Genomic DNA, 21893 nt, shown 5'->3' on the forward strand with positions numbered 1-21893 from the left:
AAAGTTTAGGTGCAAAGGCTACTTAGTTTTCTCGCCCTTGTCATTTATATGATGTTCCTGATTATTTTTATTCAAAAGAAATTAAGGGGAAAGCTAGTTTACAATGGTATATTTATTAGTATTTATTCTAGCCTTCTAAGACTAGATCTAGTTTAGTAATTAAATCTATTAGTCTCTTAAAATCTAAGATCTAGAATAAATTGCAGAATACATGTATCAGACAATCTTAGTAACTATTACTTTGCCTAAACCAGAAGTATATTTTATAGATCTATCTCTAGTACTTTTTTGTCAGGGTGACGATTTATTTAGGTTGTTCAATAAGTAACAAAATTAAGGTCCCGATGTTCAGCCTGACAAAAACATCATTCACACACTTCGTACATAGAGTAACCAACTATGTGGATGATTTAAATAACAAAACTGTTGAATGTATGTATATGATACTTATATCATACTTATATGCTCGTAGAGATATGTACTAATGAAAAATGGAAGAATGATGAATCGATGGTATATACATCTAAGTTTAATAAACAAACATAAGCACCGTGTTACTGCTCTACACATTTGTCAACATGAGTTCATACTCACCGGATAGAACTTTTTGATATTCGGCCAGAGCCGGAAATGACCGGACAGTAAAATTTGACATTTGGCCGATACCGGATACCTACATGACTTAAACAGCTCATTTTACTGAAGTTTTTGCAAATCTTCGAAAAAACATACCTATATTCTTTTAACTTTTTTTTTCTTTTATTTACCTTCTTGTTTTAAACTCTATTACTGATTGATAAATTAAAGTTAACAAAATTTATTAACAGATATGCTAATTAAAACTAATATTTGTAACATATGAGATGGTGTGTGTTTCTGCATTAGGCCACCAATCGTAAAGTCGTATGTGGGATGGGAAATGTAGAATATGTAAAAGTATATTTAACTAATGTTAATTTTTTGAAAGGTAAATTGCAATTTGGATTATATAATTAAAATCTCTCAAAGGTATAGTAGAATCTGGGTTGTAAAATGGGTAGATATTTGTGTTTATGTATTGGAGACCTTCAATTGGTCATTATGCTCGTGTTTTAAAGGCCACAAACCTCCTTTGGTCTGGGCCGCCTGATACTGATAGTGACTAAGTATATAACTTAATTAATACCAGTAAAAACGAGGAGTTACTTGACACTCTTAAATGATGAAGAATATGGTTATTAAATGAAGACATACATAACACATTAGGAAAAGTAACTGTGGTAGTTATTTGCACAAAAATGCATAATGCTCATTTAATATAATAATATAATAATAATATACACATCCTTTAAAAGTGAAAACATTAAAGCACAACAAAATAAAATGAATGTATATGACACGATCTAAGTTTCAACAGAATTCATTAGTTGTTACATCAAACCTGAATTATAGTTCAGAAAAATTGTTTTTTCAGCATTGTCGTATATAAGTTTTGCACGATAGTGATTCATAATTTGTCCAGTGACGCTGAACAATCTTTTCCATGACACACTGGTTCAGCGTCCTAATTGACATTTCTCTCCAAGTAAACAAACTTAGTGTCATCTAGTGACCTCTAGACAGTGTCTATATGTCTTAACAATTTGCGTTAATCCATTCTGGCTTAAAAATGATCTATGTCTATCAATGCATTAAGTGCCATGAACTAAACAAATAAGGATTTGGGGGTGTTGAGCCCTCCCTTTCTACTTTAAAATTAGTTACTTGCTTACTAAGATATCAAATGTAATAATATACTCTTGATTTTAGGGTTGCAAACAATCACTCTTGTGGGGGTGTGCTTTATGTCAAGCCTTCTTATTGAAATTTATCTCCTAGTAAGCATTCTTGGTAACCTTGTAGAGATGTGACTTGTATATCCAGCACCCTAATTGAGACATCACTAAGTAAACACATGAACTCATTACCCGGTCAACCGTGTAGTGATGTGGCTTGTTGTCCAGCTCCTTAATAAAGTAAACAAACACAGTTCTTTCATAAGACGTGACCTCTAGACAGTGTCAACGCTGTAGTTTTTACTATCCGGCTTAACTATTCCTCAATGATATTCGGCCCAAGCCGAATATGGCCGAATAGTGAAAAAATGACCGAATATTCGTCCGAGGCCGGAGCGACTATCCGGTGCACCTCGGTGCTCATAGTAAACCAGGCGCTGACTGATGATGTCACACTACTGAAAACATCGGCTAAGATAAAGTAAGACCTCAACTGATCCCCAACTGTAACGGGCACTGATACTCACGTCGTTGACGATCGACAATCTGACAAAGACACTCAAGACTGTAGTAGATACTTCTGAGAAGATAATAAACTCCAATACTTGCAAAGAATCGAGTTCAATAATACATCCCGACACTGGCACCCGAAAAACAAATAAACACAAAACTCAATTTCAACTCTAAAACTAGAGATAGTGAAAGTCTCATAGAACATGGAACGAGTAACTCAGGCTAAACATGGTGTAACGACCCTCGTGTGTTGCTTGTAGGTGTGGCTTGTTTGGTGTCTAGGGGATGCTTATTTGAATTAGCAACACGCTGGGTTATCAACGATATATCGGAAACAGGCTCGGAACCAGACAATGAAGAAAGATACAATAATTAATGATTTACTAGATATTTATTTACACAAATTATATAGAAGAATTAAAAGGGGGAAGGAGTTTGTATCTTATCTCTTAGTAATATTTAATCATCTCCCTTTGCAAGTTTTTGCAAGTTATGAGAGAGTGTATGTGTCTCTTTGTCCTCGAACTTATTTGAGTGTCCTGTAGACGTTGTAGCTGGCTGTGCCCGTAGTTGGAGGTCTATCAGCTGGAGGTGGCGATCTAGTGGGTAGAGGGTGGCCGGTGACTCGGTACTTGTGGAGTCTCAATCCAAAGTCCCTGGGGTCGGTTGTTTGGCAAAAAGGGCGTGTAACCGGCTATCGTGGGCACGAATAGTACCGCAGGCAGAGTTGATCTATCGAGGGCAGTGTTGTAAATGAGATCAGTTTAGTAAGTTGCGATTGAGTAGGCAAGTGCTATAAATTTTCGCATAGGCACGTGGCATCAAATAGACACGTAGTGTCCAATAGGTATGTATTATCCAATAGGTGGACACCCGAGGAAGGCTGCGGATATATATAGACAAATTAGGACATGTCTCTCATGCATCTAGCAATGCCATCAACGTAGGTGCATTCGTCAGCAAGGTCAAATTGCTTTTGGGTACAATGGGGAGATGATGACAAATGGAATAGCTTGAATAAATAGCTGATAGTAACGATACTGAATTATAAGAGCAAAGTAAAAGAGATAACAATCTTAATTAAACATGCGCAATGCCAATAGATTGTGGTCAGAGACCATGACGGCATTGTTTACAAATGTCCGTCGGCCAAAAACAATGGGACGAAACTTAATGTAACTTAATGCCCGTTCAAGGGGCGTAAGTCTCGTCTGAGCAAAATGGATAAGGGAAGATAATTTAATACTCTTTTCTAAGTACAGTGTCAATACGATCATCAAGGCGATCAGCAGAGATAGAGGAAATAAAGGAAATAAAAAAGATGTACAAATAGACACAAGGGTGCGACAATGATCAATTCACGGCAATGTAGAGATAATAATATTAACACATGGTAGACATAAGTTAAAGCAATTAAATTTGTACACATGAAATAATTATGTTTCTTCGACACACAAAACTAATTACGATGGAACTGCAAATGAGTTCGGCATACCACTAGGTGTTCCACTAGAAATAAGGAGGAGGAATAATAGAAAGGGGGTCTTGACTGTCAGCGAGCTGGAGAAATTACGAAATGTGTCGATTCCTGTTTAAGTCTAGCTTATAAAGGTCTGGTTTAAGTCTAGCTTATAAAGGTCTGGAAGAGAGAGGCGGAAAAGAGGGACAGCGAGGATTTGACTTGAAAGTATTTAGAGTCGCACTTAGGATTGTCAAGAGGCGTGTTGACACGGATTATCTTATTGATCAAAAAGAGACGTGGGTAGGGGTGGAGAAAAGAGTACCACAGAGAATGAAGTATATCCGGAAGTGCAGGGTGGCGAAGTTTGCCGGACAATACCCAGACGGTGACACCTAGCGCCAATGACCAGCTCCGTACTAGGACTGTTTATCTTTCCTCAAATAATTGGGATGAAATAATAATAATGCTGTGATAAAAATGAGTGGCACTGTCAACAAGCTTTAGGGCTGTGACACAGGGGTTGAAGTATTCCTACCGAGTTATACATCCAAAGAAATATTTTTTATTAAAAAAACATAATTTTTTACATGCCCCCGTGGATGGGGTTTTAAACACAAAATCCCTTTCGGCTACGCTCATAGAATTTGTAGACAGATGTATTGATAGTCTTATATTGAAGAGGGGGTTTTATCGTAAATTTCGGAGGGGAGTTTAAAATCAAAATCTTCCTTAAATATGCTCTTGGAATTAGGAGATTGTCTTTGCATTTTTTTTTTGGTTTTGTTTTGTAGAAGATGGGGATTTGACTGCAAAACTCCCTTGTAGGGGATTTTTAACTCAAAACCCCTTGGCTGCGCTGGGGCAAGTGATGGTTTAGTATTAAAACCTCACCTAAAATAAACAGAATCAAAGCAAAAAATCAGTCACTAAATTCCGATCTCCACCCTCCCCCCTGCAGGGGGGGATTTCATTTCGGGAGGGGGGGTCGAACCCTACCCCCCTGGCTAGGCCCGTGCATAATACACATGTATATTCATATGGAGACACGAGTGGTAGCATTCATCACAGGCGTCACATTGAATGTCTTTCTGTTTCAAGGTGTATACTGTTTTTTACAGATGTTGCATAGGTCTACATCTTTAGATCTAGGTCCTGTGTTTGATTCTACATCTCCTGCTATTAATATTAAGAGTATTAAGTATTTATTTAGGCTGTTTCTAATGGACCTCATTCACCAATCGTAATATTGATAAAACAACGGAAAAAAACATATCACGTGATAGCCATTGTGTGTTACGTAATTTGTATAGAAGAGATAGAGAAACGGCTAAATGAGATCATAACTGAAGAAAACATTAAAAAACTGGAACAGACACAAAATAGAGCAGTGAGATTCATAACAATCGAATATTCACAGTTGACTAGAGTAACACCTTTAGTAAAATCACTAAATTTAGAAAGACTTAAGGACAGAAGACTCAAAAGTAAAGTAGCAATTATACATACAAAAAAACACTGAACCATAATCTTCAAATACAAAAACAAAATTTAATAAAATACTCAGAAAGACACAAAGATATAGGCCCATTCCTCGTTATAAATGCTAGGACAAATTTTTACAAATACTCCTTCTTCCCTAGTGCTATTAGAGCATGGAAAGGGTTGCCTGAGCAAGCCAGTAAAACCATTGACTTGGCAGAATTTAAGTCATTGGTTAATATGCATGACTAAATGCATGACGCATAGGACGTAATCATTTTCTGTTTTGAAGTAACGTCTGTATTATATAAGATAAGATGGTCTCTGGCTTCAAATGAGCAGCCCGCACTTTTTTTTTATTTCATTCATAAATTATATATTCTAGATAACTCGATCTATGTCATGTTTATTCATTGAACAAATCATAGATTTTATTAATCCCAATAATATTTCTTATTACGATTTTGTCGTGTCCAAAGAAGGAGAATGAGTTAAATTCATTATTATTCGTTGGACACCTTTTTAAAATTTTCTTTGACATCTAACAGTATAAATGTGATTGGAATGTCTTTCTAAAGATGAGTGGAAGCTTATTTTCATATGCCCATCAGCCTACGATCAAATGGGCTCATAATATAGCCTTCATCCCTTATATGGGTGTGAATTGCCGGGAGAGGTTAAAACAATAGCTTTCTATACATGGTTACCGAGAATCTAAAAAACTGCCATCTGCTTTGGAAAAACGGAACAAAAATACAGGAACTTACTAAAATTGGACAGTCCCAAAACGTCGAGTTTTGTCAAAACCTAAAAAGAAATGAATTACAAACAAAAAAGCGACGCGCTCGACCATAAGAGCTTACCATATTCAGTTGTAGAACTAACTATTCAGTGAGACAAAGTAATCCTAGACTAAAAAATATGAAGTTTTATTAATTAAAGGAAAAAAATAGTAAATTAATTTATATCTATAAGTGCACTATATCAAGATGTCAAATATATTTTATAATTAAAGCGAACGCGTGAATGTAATTGTTAAAATAACATTGTTAGTTTAATTTAATGTAGATATGGATCTAAAATCTAAAACAAACTTGAATGTCATAGTAGTCTAGTCAATAACTAAAGACTTTGAGCCTAGTAAATGGCTTGTGTTGACCTAAATCTAGCTACACACTATCTATGACGACATGTTGAATGAAATTTTTTTTGTATATATGTAGCAATGTTAAGAGGTCTAAATGCGCATAAGTAAATCTGAAAGAAAAAATTGAATTGAAATTAAAGACTTCAAATTAAAACCGAATCTGTAACTGTAGGCTTCAATGCTTAAAAAAACACATTGGAAAGTAAATTGTATTATGTAAGTAGTTTATTAGTTTAATAATATGCTTTATAATGCACGATATTATGACCTCTGACGTTCATTTCATTTGTATCACTACGCGGTTCATGTAATGGAGCTGCAGGTTACGGAAAAGTATATCAAGACGTTTAAAGCTATTTACATTTAGAGCTAACGATTTTATATGTAAAAAATGTTTTGTTAACTCAAATTTGAAGGTTAATTTTCTTTAAACAATGAAATAATAGACACTAATATGTATGTTCATGTGTAAAAGTAAAACATTATGTTTTTTTGAATGAGAGCTAATTTTTATCTCTGCGCATGCGTGATCTCTTCGTCTTGTCTCATCATGTAGGCATGGCTTTGTGACTTAGATTTATAAGATACAATACTTTTATAGAGTAGGGCAACTTTTTTTTATAGGGTCTTAAGTTTGTTTTAGGGCTACTAAACATACGTCGCGGTTCAAGTTAGCACCCAAGGAACATTTCTGCCAAGTTTTATCAAGATTGGTCAAACGGTTTTGATTTCTTTTCGGCGCATACATACGCCTTACATTCTACTTTATAGTATAGATTTAGTTTCTTAGTTAACTAGCTTTTTAATGAATTTGGATATGATTTTAATAAAAAAAAAAAAGAAAGCAAGAAGTTTAACTCTTTTTTGATAATTGAATACAAAAGGCAGCCATCTTGACAAGAGCGCGTAACTCTCTCTTCTAGGTGAAGGATGGTATATTTAGTGTGATAATTAACATAAATTAACATAATATATCTGCATTATATTGTAATAACCATGTTCTGTAGTGGTTCTATGGCTGCGCACCAGCGCACTATAAAGAAACTGAAACTGAATGGAAGAGAGGAGGAGAAAGCGGAATGTATTGATGGTTGTTGATATCCACCTTGCTTTAATAATAATAATAATAAACGATGAACTGTCCAGGCTCGAAGCAGACATTGCCGCCCCCCAGGAAACTCGTTTAGCTGACTCTGGTTCAATCAAAGAAAAAGACTACTCCTTCTTCTGGCAAGGCAAAGCCGAAAGTGAAGTAAGGGAGCATGGCGTTGGTTTTGCAGTTAAGAACACACTGCTGAACACAGTAGAGCTGAAGTGCAACGGGACTCCTATCACTACGCCTTAACACATCTATTGGACACGTGACTTTGATAAGTGTCTACGCTCTTATTTTGAGTTCCACACCAGAGGCCAAAGACATGATCTATGACAACCTTTCGTCTGCTCTCAGCGAAATCCCAAATACGGAACATGTTATCGTCCTCGGCACCTCAATGCAAGCGTTGGATCTGACAACTCTGCATGGAACAGCTGTATTGGGCGTTTTGGTGTCGGAAAAGTAAATGAAAATGGACAAAGGCTCCTTGAGGTTTGCTCACTACACTCCCTCTGTGTCACTAATATCTATTTCAAGACTAAACCACAGCACAGAGTATCTTGGCGGCATCCTCGCTCCAAACACTGGCACCAACTAGACCTAATCATGGTATAACAAAAGTGCTTAAAATTTGTCAAGCTTACCAGGTTCTATCAAGTGCAGACTGTGACACAGATCACTCCTTGGTATGTTGTAAGATCAATCTTCTCCATAAAAAAATCCACCATACCAAGCAGATTGGAAGACCCCAATCGGATGTAAGCAAGATGTGGAAATACAGCGACAAAAATGGGAAAACCTCTAGTCCACCATACAAAAGTTTTCCCTGAAAATTTTTGGAAGAAAAATTACAAAACAAAATGATTGGTTTGACTCTGAATCAGCTATTTGAACACCTGTCATCAGAGCAAAGAGAGATGCACTCACTACATACAAGGCAAAACCTACCCAACGCAACCTGTTAAATCTGAAAGAAACTCATTGAGAATATTCAGCTCTCAGCCCAAGTGGGAAACATAAGAAGGATGTATGAAGGAATAAAAAAGGCTCTCGGTCCCTCCCAAAACAAGTCAGCACCTTTTAAATCAACCACTGGGGAAATTATCACGGACAAATGCCAACAAATGCACAGATGGGTTGAACATTACTCTGAACTCTATGCCACAACAAGCTCAGTCTCTTCTTCAGCCCTTAAGACTAGACGAAATACCAACCCTGTCAGAATTCAACAATGCCATTAACAGCATGGCTGCCCGCAAAGCACCCGGATGCAATGGTATCCCCCCAGATCTTCTAAAACAATGCAAAACTACACTAATCCAACCTCTACCTGAACTGCTCTGCAAATGTTGGCAAGAAGGTGCTGTGCCACAAGACCTGCGGGATGCTAAAATTGTTACACTGTATAAGAACAAAGGTGACAGAAGCAACTGCAATTACAGGGGAATCTCCCCCCTAAGTATTGTAGGCAAAGTCTTTGCTCGTGTGATACTTACTGTCACATATCAGGCATTTTACTGTATTTCATTTTAGTTAATTACTTAAAACAGACTTAGGTCAAAAGTTGAAATTCTAGGTCGTTAGAAATGTCCACGACATTGTAAACATCTAGCGATCACGCGCTTAAGGTATGATAGAGATTAGTTGGATTGGTTAAAGATGTTGGTATGATAAGACAGATGTAGAACGCGTGATTTTAATCTGCAATCTGACTGGTTGTAAAAATAGCTCGAATGGCTAATCTATTTATGCTAGAGAACCCAGGTCAGCCGTAGGACAGTCGAGGTCAGTTGCAGGTCTGATCTCGCACAGTATAAAAATACGCGTCGACAAAGACCCGAGGGAGAGAGAATAAGTACGATAAGTCAGATCTCACACAGCAAAGATGTACCAATGAGTCATCTCGAGAGTAGATTATTTAGAAATCCAGTAGATCTAGAAATCTTTCACATGTTTTATTGTTTTATGCAGTTTATTCACATTTACTGTATATTAGCTGTTCCAAGTTGAATATTAAAGTTTTCTGTATTTCAAATGAAAGGATCTTCATTGAATATATTAGATCTAGATAATGTTTAGATCTAAACATAAAATAACTAATTTTATCAGATGACATCTTCTAAATCCTCGGCATCACAGTTACAAGATTATCATCATACAACAAAGAGGCAAAGATTAATTCAAGATATTTGGTCACTTCATCTAGAGTCTATTTAATATGATATCTAGTATCTTCAAAGATAATCCAAACTGTGACACTTACCAGGCCAGGCTACAAAAACTCGCTGATCGGGTCTATCCAGAATCACAATGCGGCTTTTGCTCAGGGAGATCCACGATTGACATGATTTTCTCCATCCGCCAACTCCAGGAAAAGTGCAGAGAACAAAGGATGCCTCTGTATATTACGTTCATTGACCTGATAAAGGCCTTCGATCTAGTCAGCAGAGATGGCCTCTTTAAAATTTTAGTGATAGTAGGCTATCCACCCATGCTACTAAATGTAATCGTATCTTTCCACCAAATATGATGGGTACAGTGCAATTCAACGGTGCCAGCTCCGAAAGTTTCAGTATAAAAAACGTAGTTAAACAGTGATGTGTCCTGGCCCCAAGCCTCTTTGGAATACTGTTTTCACTGCTAATCCACAACGCGTTTGACAAATCCACCGAAGGCATCTATCTCCATTCCAGATTTGATGGCAAACTCTTAAATATTGCCAGACTGAGGGCCAAAACTAAAATCAGAACCACCCTCGTAATAGATATATTATTCGCGGATGACGCAACGATAGTGGCACACACACAAGAAAATCTTCAGTCACTAATGTCCCTCTTCTCTCAGGCCTGTAAAGAATATGGCTTAACTATTAGCACGAAGAAAACAAATGTTATGGGACCACCTGCTACAACACTACCCTTCATCCTCATAGACGATAACAAGCTGAACGCCGCAAATGAATTCTGCTATCTGGGATCCACAATTCAAGATGACCTGTCTCTAGAAGAAGAGATGAAAAAACGCATAGGCAAGGCTGCCTCTAACTTCGCTAGACTAAGGTCAAGAGTTTGGGAAAACCAGAAGCTAACTACAGTGACCAAAATGGAAGTCTACAAGGCATACGTTTATGAGTACACTACTGTATGGCAATGAATCATGGACCACCTACGCAAAGCAAGAGAGAAAACTAAACGTATTCCAATTTCGATGTCTCCGTAGGATCTTGATAATCACATGAAAAGAAAAAGTGTGCAATACGAAGATCCTTGCGCGAACAGGTATTCCCAGCATCTTTACAGCCCTCAGACAACGCCGTTTGCGCTGGCTTGGACATGTTCGCCGGATAGAAGACAATCGCATCCCGAAATTCATCCTCTATGGACAACTCGCGACTGGCACAAGAAAAACTGGTCACCCCCACCTTCGTTACACAGATGTAATAAAACGGGACCTCAATTCAGTGAACATCAAACTGACCATTGGGAAGACATAGCTCTAGACCGCACCAGATGGAGAGAGACAGTGACCATAAAAGCTATGGACAGTGAAAGAACATGGGTCTCAGCTCAGGAAGAAAAACGTACAATACGAAAAATGGCCAGCTCCTCTACTACCGTAGCAAAAGCCACATTAACCTGCGATATTTGTGGACGGGAGTGTCTCTCCAAATTAGGGTTCTACAGCCACATGAGGAAGTGTGCGAGATGAACCATAGACATTCTATGACTGAAGGAGGCCATCAAGTTTGGACAAGTGTCTTTCTTGCTTTCTCCCTACTTTGTTAAGTTTTTAATTTCTCTACTCGTAAACCTTGTACGAGGTGAGAGCGCCTTGTACTTTGGTTTGAGTCACAAAGTCTGCTGATATTAATTGGTCATTCTTTGTCATTACACACTCAAAATTCTATGAGCGTAGCCAATAGTTTTTTTTATTTTAAACCCTCTTCAGCGGAGTTTGAAGCTAAAAAATATCTCTTCAATATAAAAAAAGCATATTACACACTCAAATTTCTATGAGCGTCGCCAAGCTAAGGAGGGTTTTACGTTTAAACCCCCTCCTCCAGATTTTTTTTTTAAGTTTAAAACCCCTCTTGATGGTTTTGAGTTTAAATACCCCCATACAGAGAGTTTTGATGTTGAGAACCTCTCTCTTCAATTTTATTCTAAAGCAAACTACAGTCAACAGCTAAGGGGGTTTTGAATTAAAAAAAGAAACTCCACAGATTTTTTTAGTTTAAAGAGGTACCCATTAGTGCTGCGTGGAAAATCCCGAATGTAAAAATACCAATCTTCACCTGGATTCAAACCCAGAACTATAACTATCTTGATCTAGTGTCTAGATCAGTGGTCTTCAAACTTTTTTGGCTACCGCCATCTTTTCGTATTTTTTTCTATTAAAAAATCCGCCAGCGCCCTCCTCTAAGAAAAACACTTACAAAATATCGTAAGAAGGCAAATATGAACAAAATGTCACCTATTCATTAATTTGTATGCAGTCAACAACATTTATCCCGAATGGAAGACAACCGGTCTTCTTTGGCGAGCTTAGAGTAGGACGGAGTTACAGAGGTGCCCCCCGTAAGCGCAATTAAGATTTACTCAGGCCCCATTTCTTCTCACTGGCATAGAGGAAAGTACCTGGCAGCATTCTCTGGCAGCAGATGGCCTATGAGAGAGGCAGTTGGAGAGCTCTCACAAAAGCTGTGGGACAAACAATTGAGACTCAAAGAAAAGCCATTATTGAAGACAGGCGCAAAAGACGGAAAGAAAACTTAAATAAACCGCCAGCAGACAACGGCTTTGCCTGCTCAAAATTCGTGAAAATATGACGGCCGCAACTGGATTTGCGTAGTTATGTGTAACACTGCACTCAGCCTTAATCTTCGGAATCGAAGGCATTGCCAATATTATCATTATACAAAATTATGTCTAATAATTTGCAGTGATTACTCACGAAAATTAATCTCATTGTCATGACTTTTCTTCAAATCCTATTGCTGTTGGACAATATTAGAAAAATTCAAGCTTTAAATTATATAAAGCTCCTACTTCGTGGTCGAAGATGAGAACATTTCTCATTTCCTATGGACTCGAAGATGAGCACATTTCTCATTTCCTATGGACTCGAAGATGAGAACATTTCTCATTTCCTATGGACTCGAAGATGAGCACATTTCTCATTTCCTATGGACTCGAAGATGAGCACATTTCTCATTTCCTATGGACTCGAAGATGAGCACATTTCTCATTTCCTATGGACTCGAAGATGAGCACATTTCTCATTTCCTATGGACTCGAAGATGAGCACATTTCTCATTTCCTATGGACACGAAGATAATCACATTTCTCATTTCCTATGGACTCGAAGATGAGCACATTTCTCATTTCCTATGGACTCGAAGATGAGCACATTTCTCATTTCCTATGGACTCGAAGATGAGCACATTTCTCATTTCCTATGGACTCGAAGATAATCACATTTCTCATTTCCTATGGACTCGAAGATGAGCACATTTCTCATTTCCTATGGACTCGAAGATGAGCACATTTCTCATTTCCTATGGACTCGAAGATGAGCACATTTCTCATTTCCTATGGACTCGAAGATGAGCACATTTCTCATTTCCTATGGACTCGAAGATAATCACATTTCTCATTTCCTATGGACTCGAAGATGAGCACATTTCTCATTTCCTATGGACTCGAAGATGAGCACATTTCTCATTTCCTATGGACTCGAAGGTGAACACATTTCTCATTTCCTATGGACTCGAAGGTGAACACATTTCTCATTTCCTATGGACTCGAAGATAATCACATTTCTCATTTCCTATGGACTCGAAGATGAGCACATTTCTCATTTCCTATGGACTCGAAGATGAGCACATTTCTCATTTCCTATGGACTCGAAGGTGAACACATTTCTCATTTCCTATGGACTCGAAGATAATCACATTTCTCATTTCCTATGGACTCGAAGATGAGAACATTTCTCATTTCCTATGGACTCGAAGATAATCACATTTCTCATTTCCTATGGACTCGAAGATGAACACATTTCTCATTTCCTATGGACTCGAAGATAATCACATTTCTCATTTCCTATGGACTCGAAGATGAGCACATTTCTCATTTCCTATGGACTCGAAGATGAGAACATTTCTCATTTCCTATGGACTCGAAGATAATCACATTTCACATTTCCTATGGACTCGAAGATGAGCACATTTCTCATTTCCTATGGACTCGAAGATGAGCACATTTCTCATTTCCTATGGACTCGAAGATGAGAACATTTCTCATTTCCTATGGACTCGAAGATGAGAACATTTCTCATTTCCTATGGACTCGAAGATGGCCGTAAAGTCCAATCCTCGCTTTAAAAAGCCGGACGCATACGTGGCATGGGTGGGTTTGGTCAGATACAGATACGCCTTCTGCTTCTTTCAGCTTTTTGTTGGTTCGGCGTCTTTCGACCTGGCCACTCTTCTTGCTTATTGTGACTCCGAGACTCACAGCTTCTCGCCATGAGGAGCTAACGAGAGCTAGTGCTTCCCAGCCGTGAATGTCGATATCGCATTCTTTGTAGCGCTTGTATTTGCCTCCCTGGGAGCGCTTTCCTGCATACAACTCCCCGTACAGAAGTCGCTTTGGAAGGGCGATTGTCTGGCATAAGGACTACATGTCCCCCCCATCGAAGTTGGGACCTTTTTACTGTCGCATAGATACTGGCATATTGGACAGCTTTAAGATTTCTGTGTCTTGAGGCTTGGTTGAGATGCTTGACAAGCTTTAAATTAGTCAAAGCAAGGCTTAGGTCTCATCTAGTGGCTACATTTAGCCTATTTCTTTGCTTATTCACTAAATGTAGATTAACCATGTATGTTGATGGAAAAGCTAAAATATAATTCCATTTTCGACCAAAGTTTTGGAATTTTACTGGAACATTCAAATGCAGCCACATCTCTGTTGTGGCTCCTGTGTTAACATTCTTTTTGCTGAAGACATAATTTTGTAAATCTATTTTTTCTTGCAGCTCAATTTGAACATCGGTAACAGATGTTTAATAATTGTCATTTATATTTTTGAAAACTTATTTATATATTTGCATCCTAGAACTTACTAGAAGTAAATCGTAATTTCTTTATAGAGCATTGTTGTTTGCATTGCAGCTATCAATACCTTTAGGCAGCAATTCATTTGTAAACAAACAAATTACGTGGGATTGTAAAACTCTTAAATATAGATTTATATCACGATAAAATAAAAAATGATATAGGCCTAATCAATGAAAATCCATTTCTTTCCTAGCATTCGTAGGTAGGTTTCAAGTCATCGCCGACCATTGAATCTTCCTGTTTCTAAAAAAAAAACAAAAAAAAAAAAAGAATTCAAAATTGTATGTAAGAGCTTAACAAAACGAGCAATAACAAACCCCTTTCGAAAACCAGCGAACTTCAATTTACAAGCAGCAGCCTTAGGGGGTGGCAAGTGGGGAAACCGACCCAGGCCCCGCGTCTAAGGAGATTCATTGTCACCGTCAGATTTGAAAACCAGTTCTCATAAACTACAATTTATTGCTCAATATTACTGGGCATTTACAGGGTACTAATCACCTTTAAACTCTTAACATGACTTTTTTTGGTTTTGGAAATACTGTTCAGTTTCGATTAAGACATCATCTTATGACCTGTACATTCTAAGCGGCTATCACTTGAACAATTCACCTTGGCATAAAATATGACAAAACAAGCAAACAGACAAATAAATAAACAAGATTACAAAGAGAGTTTGTGTTACACAAATTCAGAGGCGGCCCCCGTCGAAGTCGGATCCCTGTCGGATCTGCATATTCGCAAATAATATTCAAGAGGTGATTTAATTTTGATGGTCAAAAGTAATAATTTTTCAAAGATTCATTTGCCGTAAATTTAAATTTAAATTAAATAAAAAAAAAGTAGATTAGTTTTAGTATATTAAAACATTGCAATATTGATCAAAACGTTTGGAAATGAAAATCTACACTTTTTTTTACACTTTAAGTTTAGAAATTGAAATTCTACATCTTAATCTAGTCTATTTTAGTCTTAACTAGATCTAGAAATTGTAGATCAAGACTCTAAAATAATTTTAATTAAAATATAAATCCAGATCTAGATATACTGTAATAAAAATCTAGATCTAGTTTTAAAAATCTAGATTAGATCTAAATCAAGATATCATTCCTTTTTTAAACGCGAGTCACATAACGAGGCTTAATAAACATTACTATACCGAGTTGATTTAGCATTTCATTTGAAGAATTAATTCCATATAACGTCAGAGGGAAAAAAAACACTACGTCACACGGCCTAGCTAGACTAAAAATCGCCTTCATCATTACGAGCCATTTATCGAGTGTTCATAGACATTGGTGCACCGAGTGCGTTCTTTTAGCATTTCTTTTAAAGAATTCATTCCATATGACGTCAAAGGAAAAAAAACACTACGTCACACGGCCTAGCTAGATTAAAAATCACCTTCATTAATAAGAGCCATTTATCGAGTGTTCATAGACATTGGTGCACCGAGTGCTCATAGACATTGGTGCACCGAGTGCGTTCTTTTAGCATTTCATTTAAAGAATTCATTCCATAAGACGTCAAATGAGAAAAAAAAACACTACGTCACACGGCTTAGTTAGACTAAAATATGTTTTCATCAATACGAGCAATTTTCGAGGATTAATAGACATTGGTGCACCGAGTGCGTTCTTTTAACGTTACATTTAAAGAGTCATTCATATGACGTCAAAGAAAAAAAATTCCATTACCTCACAATAGGTTAGTACCGGTACCATAAAAAAATGTCTTTATTTACACGAGATATTTAACGAGGGTTCATTGGTGCACTGAGTTCTAATAGAATTTATTTAAGAGGATCAAAGCCGCATTGTTTTTGCGTTTTGTCTGTCAGTCGGTCTGTCCGTCATCTTGATATAAAAAAACAACAACTAAAAGTTATTAAAAATTGATTAACCTTTATTTTACGTTTCAAAACATCGCAATAATTTTGAGGTATGAACACAATTGAAAAGTTTATATAATAGATTGTTCCGGATGTTTGTATAAATAGTAAAAGAAAAAGATAATTTCAGATAAATGTAATACCGTTAATTAAATTTTTTGGATGGTCTCGTATAAAAATTAGATGTAATACAGCCATGTGGAGAGATTTTCATACCTTACTTTGGTGTTTGGATTCTGTTTTCCTTAAAAATCGGAACATAATATTAACGATTATTAGATTTTTTAATGTTTTAGTAGAAAGTTAAATGTACTGTAAGAGAGTAGTGAGTTAAAATATTTTTCATAAAAATCCGTAAAAACATTATTTCGTAAATGAGAAGATTATTATTAGAAGAGGGAGTTCAAACATTTATTTGGCGTTAGTAGATTTTTTAAAAAATTCGGAACTTTCTGGCGACGATTTGTAAGAAACAAAATCCGGAACATTCTTTATCGATTACAAAACTTCTATGTTATGTTTCAGCAAGAAAATTAAATGTCTAAAAAGTAATGTTCAGTAATCAATTCTAGTAAATTACTTTTTTTTAAAGCCCAGAACAACCTATTGTCGATATTTTTAAAATTTGTTTAAAGATGAAAATACGGAACAATTTGATATTGATAAATAAACTATAGTGACGCATTGTCAAATAATATAAGTGTAATATTAGTAAATTATGCGATTTCAAACAATCATTAGGCATAATTCATGTTTTATAAAACAATATCCGGAACATTTTTACACTTAATGAAATATAAGTCAGTATAGAGATTTTGATTTAGCATTAATATGCTATTTACATAAAAAACGGAACAACATATTATTGATAATGTGTTTTTGCAACGTTTAAGCATGGAAATTGAATGTAATATAAATTAGAAGAGCAAACAAACATTTGTTGGGGTTGATTAGTTTTGCACAAAAAAATCCGGAACAATCAATTTTTAGATAATTAAAACTATTGAGATGTTACAGGAGGAAAATTAAAGGGTAAATCAGATTTTCAATTGCTTTTAGAGTTCTAGTTTTTTTAATCTAATCGTGACGGACAGACCGACCAACAGACAAAACGCACAAAAATAATCTTCTTTTATTCGGATGGGGGCACTAAACAAAAAATAAATAAAATCTGATTTTTTAAAAAAGTTTAAGGAATTGGTTTAGCACCTGGTCATGTTGCGACGTTACGCTACTGCACGAAAATCGCTGCATAAAAAGTCCATTTAAAAAAAATGTGCGTGATATTTACATACAAAGTGCATTATTAGCCTTTATAAACAAACAGAAATGTTTTCTTTTTAATTTTAGCAGCTAGTTGACCAGAAAAAACATCTTTAACTATTATTTATATTTGTTGTAAACATTTCCTGTACATTTTTAAAATATATTTGACTTAGTGATACTGAAAATACACAAAAATTGTCCATCTTTGTTAGCATATTGTAACATTGCCTCCCTTACATTTACGTGATTGTTTTAGAATTGGTGTATTTTTATGAAAAAATCGCTTGCATAATTAATTTTATAAATTAAACGGTTTGCTTTTAGAAAATCAAAAGTAGCCGTTGCACCTAAACTTTTCAAGCCGCATTTAATGATGAAATAATATTTTTCATATCTCTTCTAGTTTTCGAGATCTGAGTGTGACAGACGGACAGACGGACATTTTGCACAAACCTAATAGCGGCCTTTTCCCCTTACGGGGGCCGCTAAAAACAGCGCATTTTGTGGGAGAATAGAGAAACTTTATGCGCCGAACAAAGGCCAGTTTTGAGGCTTGGTTGAGATGCTTGACAAAATTGATTTAACAATGCAAGAACTTCGACGAATTAAAACGCCGAGATTCACGACAGTACCTCGTATATAGGATTCAAAACGAGCTTATGGACCTGACTGCATATTTTCCCGTCATTCTTGACTGCACGCTTGATGTTGGTCACAAAGAGCAGATGTCTTTTACATAACATTTTGTGGACTTATTAGATTCAGAAGTTAAGGCGGAGAACATTTTGAGTTTATGTAGCTTAAAGGCCAATAGTACAGTACTTACGTAAGGTAGTATGTTTAGTAACAAAAAAAAAGGCCTTCTGTGTTAGTTGCGGACGATCCCGTTAGCCTGACATGGTACGATATATCTAGTCTACCGTTACAGCCCAGGGCCCCACGCACTGCTAAGGCCGTCTCTGACAACAAGAGGCTAACATCTTTTTTATCATTTGCTTTTTATTTAGTGGCAATTCACTAAAACTCTTTACAATATTCCATTACATACCAGCGAGTTTTCATAACATTTAGTCAATGTTTTTTGTTTACTAAAAGATTATATTATTCTATTTGAATGTTAGCTTTAACGTTTTTCTTAATTAACATTTACATTTCAATATATTAACATGTAGATAAAATAAACTTTAATCTAAAAGGCGTATTACCTAGTTTGTTTATCAAATCATGAACGTTTATACGCGCAAGATCTAAGGACACTAGATGCCCTTCGATATCAGCAAAAAGAGTAAGAATTTAAAATAGAAAATGGGATTCCCGAACTCAATTTCTAACTTTAAATTAGAGGCAAGCTAATAATATTTGTCTATATTTAGTTTGCTAGCATTAATTTTGAAGAATTTTTTTATTTGTTTCGTTTGAGTGCATCTTTAGTTTTTTCTTTCCCCCTTTATGCCCAGCACCCCTTTACCGCCCCCTATTGGGCCCAGCGCCCCTTACCGCCCCTCTGGCTCCCAGCGCCCTCCAAAATCTCGAAAACACCCCCCCAGGGGCGATAGCGCCCCCGTTGAAGACCACTGGTCCAGATTGTCTAGATCTAGAACTAGAATCTAGACTGGATCTAGAATCTTGATATAGAATCTAGACTGGATCTAGAATCTTGATATAGAATCTAGATCTAGACTAGAATTCATATGACTTTACACGTTTAATCTTAAAATTAGCTCTTCAAAATCGACATTAGCAGCTGGGACCTAGGCTAATGTTATGGCCAGGAAAAGTAGGCCTTTTGGTACCTAGTAATGGTATACTATGCTGTTCTTATCCGATTCACTTCTTAATATGATACTACTATGAACATAATAAATAAATCTGCACCCCTAAGCTGTCAGAAGATAAGTTATTGCCTTAATAATAAAACTTGTGTTCAAATTATTAATACATTTTTAATATATATATATATATATATATTAGGGGTGCACCGGATAGTACTTTTTGATATATTATATATATGTTATAAGAACTATGTGCACCAATGTCTAGTAACCCACGTCAACTATCTCGTATCAATAAATACCTTTTTAGCTTTAATCTGGCTGCCTGGTCGTGCGTTTTGCGTTTGGATTATAGATGGTCCCGGGTTCAAACCCTACCCGCTCCCATCCCCGTCGTCCTGCGGGAGGTTTGGACTAGGAAGTAAACTATCTTAAACTCTGTGGCTTTTACGTCTCGAGAGACTATCTTTTCCCTTTGCAACTTCTTGTGTGACTAAAGAGCCAATCCTTGATACACAGCTGCGATCGCAGGTTGGGCCTATGTGATCACCAGGCGCCGTTGCATTATCACCCTTCTTTCTGCTTCTGTAGTGTATGGCATCTGCAAATCCGAGACCCTTAATTTATGCTCTCTCTCCAAGTGGATCTATCCAGTGCTACTTTTTTCCAACTGCTAGTGTCAATTTTGAAGAGCTTCATGTCGCGTTTGCATACATCCGTATAACGTAAAAGTGGGCGACCAGCGACTCTCCTGCCTTCTATTAGATCGCCATACAGAATGTCTTGTGGAAGTCGACCTACTGGCATTCTACGAACGTGGCTAAGCCAACAAAGGCGCCTGCTGCTGATAACAGAGCGGATGTCCTGGCATACTGCTCTTCGTATGGTTATCCTATCTTGCCACCTTATTTTAAAGATCCGCCTTAGGCACCGGAGGTGGAAGACATTCAGCTTTTTGTCCTGCCATGAAAAAGTTGACCAAGTTTCACTTCTGTATAGTAACTGTGACACGGTGGCCATTGCTTTGGCTATCCTGTTGTTAATGTCTTTATCCAGTAGAGTATTGTAAGATATGATGGAGCCGAGTATAGCAAAATTGATCCACAATATCTAGTGGATGGCCATTAATGTTTACTTGAGGTGCAGTATTTGTATTCTGGACTAGTATCTTAGTCTTGCTTTGACTAATATTTAAGCCGAACTTCTGGCAAGCAGCAGATAGTTTGTCAACCAGGAACTCAAGCTGAATATCAGAATCAGCCACAATAGCTGCATCATCAGCATACGGGAGTTTCCTGATAAGTATCTTCCTAACCTTGGTTTTTTGCCCGCAGCCTTGATACATTAAATAGTTTTCCAGAGGATTTTGTATGGAGAAACACACCTTCGTTTATGTCATTGTACGCATGATTCAGTAGACAGGAGAAGAACATGCCAAACAGAGTAGGTGCGAGCACACATCCCTACTTGACACCACTGCGAACCTCAAAAGGTGCTGATTGGGCTCCATTGAATTTGACAGTACATTTCGTTTCCTCCTGAAAGCACTCAATGAACTTCAGTAGTTTGGGAGGGCAACCTATTTTCCTTAGGAGATTGAAAAGGCCACTTCTGCTGACCTTGTCAAAGGCTTTAGTCAGATCAACAAAAACGATGTAAAGGGGTCTCTTTCTCTGAATTTCTCCTGCAGTAGTCGTAGAGAGTCGTAGTCGTGTCTATAGTGGATCTACCACTCCTGAATCCACACTGAGACTCTGGGTAGACTCTAGAAGCTATCACTTGCATCCTGGATATTTCCACTCTAGCAAAGATTTTGCCAACTATACTGAGGAGAGAGATACCCCTTTAATTGTTGCAGTCACTCCGATTCCCTTTGTTCTTGTATATTGTGACTATTGTTGCGTCACGCATGTCCTGTGGGACATGACCTGTTTCCTAGAAGCGGCAGAGGAGAATATAGAGTTCAGGAAGCAGGAGTGATTCGTTGACTTTAACTACTTCCGCTGGGATACCATCACTCTCTGGAGATTTTCTATTTTTCATGCAGTTAATTGCTTTTTTGAGATCACTAAGGCTCGGAAGCTCATCTAGGTATTCCAATACTGGAAGATCTGGTAGAGAAGCCAGGGCGACATCGTCTACTGTATTCTGTGTGGCATAGACATAGACATCGAGGTAGTGTTATGTCGGTTGTTCTAGCTGCTTGGAGTAATCTGTAATTTTTTCTCCAGATTTTGATAGAAGGGGGAGGGACAGGCTTAGACACTGTTGGACCCAGAGCCGCTTTAATGCAATTAAACAGAGCTTTACTATTTTCTGAGTAGATACTGTCTAGGATTCTGTTGCAGGTATCTCTCCAAAAGTTGTTAGCACATTGTCTAGCCATTTGTTTCGCCTCT

General features: G+C 37.1%; 1 protein-coding gene across 3 annotated transcripts in view; it reads left to right on the forward strand.

Moving 5' to 3' along the window:
- LOC106058491 (uncharacterized) overlaps window positions 1-21893 on the forward strand; it is a 135006-nt gene that overhangs the window by 88630 nt on the left and 24483 nt on the right. The window lies entirely within an intron of this gene.

Source organism: Biomphalaria glabrata, chromosome 2 (genome assembly GCF_947242115.1).
Source record: "Biomphalaria glabrata chromosome 2, xgBioGlab47.1, whole genome shotgun sequence".
Taxonomy (NCBI): Eukaryota; Metazoa; Mollusca; class Gastropoda; family Planorbidae; genus Biomphalaria; species Biomphalaria glabrata.